Below are 8,261 nucleotides of genomic sequence, written 5' to 3' on the forward strand. Positions count from 1 at the left end.
AGGCAGGAGCGCGGCGAGCTGTGGCGGCAGAGAATGGCGGTGAGGCGGCGGCAGAGGCTCGGGCCGGGCGGCGGGCGAGCGCTGCTGGGCGCGCTGCTGCTGTGCGTGTGGTGGCGGGCGGCGGCCGAGCGGGTCCGCTACGCCATCGCCGAGGAGCTGGGCAGAGGCTCGCTCGTGGGGCCGCTGGCGCGGGACCTGGGGCTCAGCGCGGACGAGCTGCCGGCGCGCAAGCTGCGGCTGAGCGAGGATAAGCAATACTTCACGGTGAATGAGGAGAACGGGAACCTGTACGTGAACGAGAGGCTGGACCGGGAGGAGATGTGCGGCGAGTCGGCGACCTGTTCTGTTAGCTTCGAGGCGCTGGTGCACAACCCGCTGAACATTTTCCGGGTCGACGTGTTCATCGAGGACATGAATGACAACTCCCCGACCTTCAGCAAGGCTGTTCTGGACCTCGAGATTGGTGAATTAATCCCTCCCGGTGCTCGGTTTCCGCTAGAGATGGCCCGGGATGCAGACGCAGGAAGCAATTCGCTGCTGACTTACCAACTAAGTAGCAACCCTTTCTTCTCACTCTCCATGAAGGAAAAGCCAGGGGGAAAGAAGCAACCCGAATTAGTGCTGGAGAAAGCATTGGATCGGGAGAAGCAGAGTTCCTTTGAGTTGGTGCTGATTGCGGTGGATGGCGGAGACCCTGCGAGGTCCGGGACAGTGCAGGTTCGAATTAATGTGACAGATGCCAACGACAACGCGCCTGTCTTCAGCAAGAGCCTGTACGAGGCGAGAGTGGCGGAGAATCTTCCAGTGGAGTCGCTGGTGCTGCGGGTAAGGGCGACAGATGCAGATGCAGGCTCGAATGGGCGAGTGTCCTACTCCTTTGGCAGCGTCCCGGACGCCATCAGGACGTTGTTCAATATCGACAGTGAGAGCGGAGAAGTTAGGACAGCAGGTCCTCTCGATTTCGAAGAGAAGACGAAATACATCTTCGGCTTGGAGGCAACAGACGGCGGTGGGCTCACCGATCACTGCGAAGTGCAAATCGACATCACCGACGAGAATGACAACGCGCCCGAGATCTCCATTCTGACACTGTCGAGTCCTGTGGCCGAGGACGCGCCGGCCGGCACTGTGGTGGCCCTGATGAAAGTTCGGGACAGAGACTCCGGCGAGAACGGTCAGGTGTCGTGCGAGCTGTCGGGCGAGGCGCCGCTGTCGATCGTGGCGTCGCCGGGCGGCTCGTACAAGGTGGTGACGGCGAGCGCGCTGGACCGCGAGCAGGCGTCCGAGCACCGCGTGACGGTGGTGGCCCGGGACCGGGGCAGGCCGACGCTGTCGAGCAGCGCGGAGCTGGTGCTGGAGGTGTCGGACGTGAACGACAACGCGCCGGTGTTCGAGGAGGCGGCGTACAGCGCGTACGTGTGGGAGAACAACGCGGCGGGCGCGCTGGTGCTGCGCGTGCAGGCGCGGGACGCGGACGCGGGCGCCAACGGGCGCGTGAGCTACTGGCTGGCGGGCGGCAGCGCGGGCGCGGCGGGCGCGGCGCCGCCGGTGTCGGTGGAGGCGCGGAGCGGCGCGCTGTACGCGCAGCGCTCCTTGGACTACGAGCAGTGCCGCGAGTTCGCGGTGGCGGTGCGGGCGCAGGACGGCGGCGCGCCGGCGCGCAGCTCCACGGCCACGGTGCGCGTCTTCGTGCTGGACCGCAACGACAACGCGCCGCGGGTGCTGTGGCCGGCGGCGGCGGCGGCGTCGGCGGCGGGAGAGGCTCCGGCGGCGGCGGCGGCGTTCGAGGTGGTGCCGCGCTCGGCCGAGGCCGGCTACCTGGTGGCCAAGGTGGTGGCGGTGGACGCGGACGCGGGGCGCAACGCGTGGCTGTCGTACGAGCTGGTGCAGGCGTCGGAGCCGGCGCTGTTCCGCGTGGGGCTGCACAGCGGCGAGGTGCGCACGGCGCGCGCCGTGTCCGAGCGGGACGCGGCCAAGCAGCGGCTGGTGGCCGTGGTGAAGGACCACGGGCAGCCGGCGCTGTCGGCCACGGCCACGCTGCACGTGGTGCTGGCCGAGAGCTTGCAGGAGGCGCTGCCGGAGCTGAGCGAGCGGGCGGCGGGCGCCGAGGCGGCGGCGGCCGAGCTGCAGTTCTACCTGGTGCTGGCGCTGGCGCTGCTGTCGGCGCTCTTGGTGCTGAGCGTGGCGCTGGCCGTGCTGGCGCGGCTGCGCCGGGCCGGGCCGCCCGCCGTGCTGCGCTGCCTGGGCGCGCAGCGCTTCTCGGTGGCCGGCGCCGCCTTCCCGGCCGACTTCTGCGAGGGCACCTTGCCCTACTCCTACAACCTGTGCGTGGCGGCGCCGGCCCGCGCCGTGCCCGAGGCCGCTTGGCCGCCGCCGCCGCCGGTGCCCGTGCTGTCGGCGGAGGAGCTTCTGGGCGCCGATTCCTGCGACAAGCCCAGCCCCAACAGCAGCGCCGTTGTGGGAGAGGTGCCTGCCGCACTCGACGTACCTCAGGTCTGTAAAGCGTGAGCTTCTTCTCTTTTTTGCGGCTTTCCGGAAGGTCATCCCTTTATATCTGATTTTCTCTGTCTCATGTCAATTCGGAGTACTGGTCTGTGTCTCTGTTTAGCCGTGGAAATTTTTGATTTCTTCTTGGTAAGAGTTTCAGCTGAGTTGCTTTGAGTATAACTCCCCTTTGCAGTAGTAGCCGTGCTTTTCCATGTTTCCCGGTGTCTTGCGTTTGGGAGTTCCTCTTTCCTGTCTCCGTGGTGGATTGAAATGAGCAAGGATCTGTCCCGACTCCATGGAGAGCTGGGTGGTCTTGGTCCCTCATTAGTCAAAGGTTCGACTTCAGCAGAGGGGTTTTGTCTTCAACAATCGAGCTCTATAAATTAGAATATTTTAGCAATATTGAAAGCAGCTCCTTGTTCTGTGGATGGAGAACGCCTGATTCTGCATAATTGTGTCAGAGAAAAAATAGGGAGCACTGATATTTAGTGTTGGACCTTCATCCTTCCAGATTGATTTGTTCAGTAAGAGTGTTGAGTTCCATGCTTGGAACTCGTGCATAGCTTTACACGAACCTTCGTTAAAATTTGTTATGTCCTTATTAGATTGAGAAAGGAAACGAATGCGTAAAGTTCAATTCTCCATGCTTGGAGAAGAAAGAGATTGTTGCCCATTTTGTGGGGGAATACAGTAGTGGGACCAAATGGCTTCCTTTCTGCTGGCAGTTCGATCTGCTTTGCCATTCATGATCTTTATTTCGTACACTGGTGAGAGTGCTGAATGATTTCTGTTTCATAGAAGTTTTTTCTATCCTCTTTCCATAGACAGTTTGGGGGCTTTAGGAGAGCTCGGTTATATTGACAACAGCAAATGTTTGCAATTCTGTTTACTAGGATGGACAAGTGAGATACGAAGGGGTCACATATCAGGGAGATTGGCAAGACAAGGTTTTAGGCGCTTGAATCAAGCCCATTCGCTCCTTGATTAGTGGTCAGCTCAGTTTCGAGAGTACAGATGTACTTTTGTTCTACGTTTCTATAATTCTTTTCTTGAAAACATACCGTACCAGTGTCTTTAAGAAAGATCTATTTTAATACTTTACTAACTGGTTTCAGAACTTTACACATTGGTTTAAGGAAAAAGGAAACCTAAAATGACTTGATTACATGTAAATCTGTATAAAATAAGCACTGGGTTTTTCTTAAGAAGGGATGTTAAGTATTTCAATCGTGAAACTTCCCTTTGAGAGTTTAAGCTCCATTTTTATTTGTACGTGTAATTCAACCCTGTAACAATTAGCCCCCTGACTTCAAGAAGCATGCAATTGCTCTCGTCCCGCTTGTGTTAATGAAGCTGCCAGCTCTGCTTGTTCGGGATGCGATATCTTCCCGTTTTCTCCCTGAGAGGCTGTTCTTGAAGACGGTTTTAAACACAAACGATAAGACTAACAATAAGCTCCAGGTTAAAATACGAAAAATGTGTTTCACATTACAAATTATGACGTTAGTAAGTGATTAGTTTCCCGTGTGGCTGAAGAACCACGCCGACGGAATGTCTCTGCTTTCCTCCCGATCGTGATGCCCTGGAGGATCAAAGCAGAGATCGGCTGGAGAAATGCGGAGCAGGAGATCCGAGCTGGACGAGCAGCGAAATCTCCATGGCGAGTGTCCCCTGGATGTAGCAAGGCAGGGCGGGCAGCGCTCGGTGCTGCAGTGCCGGGAGGAGGCTGCGGGCGCCGCTGTTGACCGAGAGGAGCGAGAGGAAGCTCGGAGCGCTGCGGCCCCGCCCGCTGCGGACCCGCTCTCTCGGTTTATCGCTCCCTGTCCTACACTGCGGCCCGATCGTCCCCGCGGTGCTGATCCATTCTGCAGCTTGGAGAAGGCAGAGGCGGCAGCTCACGGTGCACAAGCTGAGAGCATTGAGTGCCAGCGGGAGATGGATCGGCGGTGTCTCGGTGCCGGCGGAGCCGCGGCGGAGATGTGCGCGGCGGGGAGGCGCTGGGGCCGGAGGCAGCGAGCTCTGCTCTGGGTGATCCTGATGATGGCGTGGGAGGCGGCGTGGGGGCAGCTGCGCTACTCGGTGCCCGAGGAGATGCCCAAGGGCTCGTTCGTGGGAGATGTGGCCAAGGACCTGGGGCTGCAGCTGCCGGCGTTCCGAGACCGCGGATTTCATATCTTGGACAAAGGTAGGACGCAGTATTTCGCTCTGCATGGGAAGACGGGACATTTAGTGGCGGCGGAGAGGATCGACAGAGAGCAGCTGTGCGAGAGTGTGCAGCAATGCGTGCTGCGCTGTGAGCTGATAGTGGAGGCAGAAATGAAGTTTTATGAAATCCAAGTAGAAATCACGGACATTAACGACAACGCCCCCATCTTCCGTGAGGCAGACACAGAGGTGAAAGTTACCGAAACGACAGCCCCGGGGTCGCGGTTTCCCCTTCCCGACGCTCATGATCGGGACGCGGGCCAGAATTCCCTGCAGAGCTACGAGCTGAGCGGTGACGAGCACTTCTCGCTGGCCGTGCAGGCGGGCCCCGGCGGCGATCAGCGTCCCGAGCTGGTGCTGGCCAAGGCGCTGGACCGGGAGGAGGCGGCGTTTCACGAGCTGGTGCTGAGGGCGATGGACGGCGGCGATCCGGCACGGACGGGCACGGCTCGGATCCGCGTGACGGTGCTGGACGCGAACGACAACGCGCCCGTGTTCAGCCAGGCGGAGTACACGGTGCGTGTGCCCGAGGACGTGCCCGTGGGCTCCGTCCTCGTCACAGTAACGGCCACGGACGCAGATGAGGGGCTGAACGGACACGTGAAATACCTGTTCAAGAAAATCACAGAGAAGGCGTCGCAGATTTTCCGACTGGATGCCGACAAAGGAGCCATCAGTCTGTTGAGGAGCCTGGACTTCGAGGAGGCTGTCTCCTACAAATTGGAGGTGCAGGCACATGATGGTGGGGGCCTTTTTGACACGACGACTCTCGTGGTTACTATAACGGATGTGAACGACAACGAACCTGAACTCACCGTGTCGTCCGCGCTGAGCAAGATCTCTGAGGATGCGCTGCCGGGAACGGTGGTCGCCCTGCTGCACGTGCAGGACCGAGACTCGGGAGCCAACGGCGAGATGCGCTGCTCCCTAGACGGGGATGTCCCATTCCGGTTAGAGAAGTCTAATGAGAATTACTATCGCGTGCTGACAGCAAAGGAGCTGGACCGAGAGCAGGTGTCGGAGTACAACGTGACGGTGCGGGCGGCCGACGGCGGGTCTCCGTCGCTGCAGAGCAGCGCGGTGCTGGCGCTGCGGGTGCTGGACGTGAACGACAACGCGCCGGTGTTCGCGGAGGAGCGCTACAGCGCGCGGCTGGCGGAGAACAACGCGGCGGGCGCGCTGGTGCTGACGGTGCTGGCGACGGACGCGGACTGGGGGCAGAACGCGCGCGTGCGCTACCGGCTGCGGGAGGGGCGGGTGCGGGGCGCGCCGCTGTCGTCGTACGTGTCGGTGCAGGCGGAGACGGGCGCGCTGTACGCGCTGCGCTCCTTGGACTACGAGCAGGTGCGCGAGCTGCGGCTGTGGGTGCTGGCGGAGGACGGCGGCGCGCCGGCGCTGAGCAGCAACGTGTCGGTGCTGCTGCAGATCGTGGACGAGAACGACAACGCGCCGCAGGTGCTGTACCCGCCGGCGGCGGCTGCGGCGGGCTCGGGCTCGGGCTCGGTCTCGGGCGGCGCGTGGTGGTCGGGTGTGGAGCTGGCGCCGCGCTGGTCGGAGGCCGGCGCGCTGGTGGCCAAGGTGGTGGCGGTGGACGCGGACGCGGGTCAGAACGCGTGGCTGTCGTACGAGCTGGCCAAGGCGACGGAGCCGGGGCTGTTCCGCGTGGGGCTGCACAGCGGCGAGGTGCGCACGGCGCGCTCGCCGCTGGCCCGCGACGCGGCGCGCCAGAGCCTGGTGGTGGTGGTGAAGGACCACGGGCGGCCGGCGCTGTCGGCCACGGCCACGCTGAGCGTGGTGCTGGCCGAGAGCGTGGCCGAGCTGCTGGCCGAGCTGGGCAGCGCGGCCGCCGAGGCGGCGGCGCCGGCCGAGCCGGCCGGGAGCCTGACGCGCTGGCTCGTGCTGGCCGTGGCCGCCGTCTCGTGCCTCTTCCTCGCCTTCCTGCTGCTGCTGCTGGCGCTGCGCCTGCGCCGCTGGCGCCGCCAGCAGCTGCTGCCGCCCGCCAGCGGCGCCTTGCGCGGCGTGCCCGTCTCGCACTTCGTGGGCATCGACGGCGTGCGCGCCTTCCTGCAGTCCTACTCGCACGACGTGTCGCTCACGGCCGACTCGCGCAAGAGCCAGCTGCGCTTCTCGGCCAGCGGCAGCTGCTGCGACACCCTGCCGGCCCGGCCACTGCCCGACGAGCCCGCGCCGCTGCTCGGGGACCAGGACCCTGCCGGCGCCATTCCCGTGGATCCCTCCGCTCCCTCGGTGAGTTCCTCGGGCTCATTCTGTTCGTCACGCTTCCTTCTTCTGCCTCCTTGTCCTTTTTCCCGGTGGTCTCTGTCATGAGTAGGGAAGTATTCTGACAATTAGGGCAAAGCCTCGGTGATCATTGCGCTCTTGCCTCTTCCTGCGGGGAGTTTCAAGTAGGAGTCGGATCTCAGTGTTACGGTGCGTGAGCCTTTCAGGAGAATCCAGCTCTTCTGTGCTGGAGATTCTGTGGTTGAGATCTTTTGTTTTTATGAGTCCAGATTGTTTAATTCCGGTTCTCTCACCAGTACGAGGTCCGCTATTCTGTTGTGTTTCAATGCAAAGAAGTGGAAATTTGCGTTGTTAGCAGTGTCAGGTGTTAGTCGATAGCACACGTACTTGAGTTCTGTGACAGAACATTTGTGTTCCCGTCTAGAGAATTTAAGTTCGCGATAGTATATTTAAGTTCGCGATAATATATTTAGCTTTGTACACAATCTTACGGCTTTTTTTTCTTTCACCCTGCGCCTCCACATCATTATTTGCTCGTCGATATTGTGCCACCTGATCTTATGCTTTTTTTCATTATTTGTTATCGTTGAAAACAGAGTATGAAGTACACTGTTGTATGAATTTTTAGCAGCGGGACTTTCTCAAGTCTGTCTTTGGTATACTTAGTTATCACCCTCCCCGTATTCCTTTTCTTTAAATAGTATTTAGGATAAATGTAAGCCATTGTTTGTAATTGAACGTGGACACGTGTTTGCTTGCTTTGTTTTGGGTTTGTTCCATTTGCTACTTTTGAAAGGGCTCACAGAGCGTGTTCCTTATCCAGTAATTGCAGCAATGTCAACTTTATGTAGCATTCTGTATTTTCCGGGAGACTATTCCCAATCATTCTTCGAGTTTGCTTGCGGGAATTTCTTTGGTTGAGTAAAAAGTGAGCTTCACATTCGGGAGTGAGCAGAGATGGTGGAAGAGTAGTTCAATCGCTTGTTGCTCATGTTGTTACATCTAAAATATGTTAGAACTGGTTTGCCACCTTGGTGGTGCATCATTGCTGTTGTCCTGAAATGATAGAATTGAAGAACTGGATGTTCGCAGACAGAAGGTTGAGATTAGAGACCCTATGCCTTTTTTATGCCTTCAAACTCTGCGTTAATATCTAAAAATTACAGCGTACTGTCGAGATTTCTGCTGCGATGCGTTACAGGCGGCCCAGCACTACTCGGAAGGTCGAGATACGCTTGTGTGAAGGGTTGTTCGTTTGCGCTTTTTTTCCTCGCCTTAAATCTTGTTTCGTATGGTTCTCTCTCGCGTAGCAGCGCTCGATCTTTCCG

The 8,261-nt window shown here is 59.3% G+C and overlaps 1 pseudogene; it reads left to right on the plus strand.

The window, feature by feature from the left end:
• Positions 1-33: 33 nt before the first annotated feature.
• On the plus strand, positions 34-2,508 carry LOC148222058 (protocadherin gamma-B5 pseudogene; annotated as a pseudogene).
• The last annotated feature ends 5,753 nt before the right edge of the window (positions 2,509-8,261 follow it).

This window comes from Sturnus vulgaris, chromosome 15, assembly GCF_052056855.1.
Source record: "Sturnus vulgaris isolate bStuVul1 chromosome 15, bStuVul1.hap1, whole genome shotgun sequence".
NCBI classification, from domain to species: Eukaryota; Metazoa; Chordata; class Aves; order Passeriformes; family Sturnidae; genus Sturnus; species Sturnus vulgaris.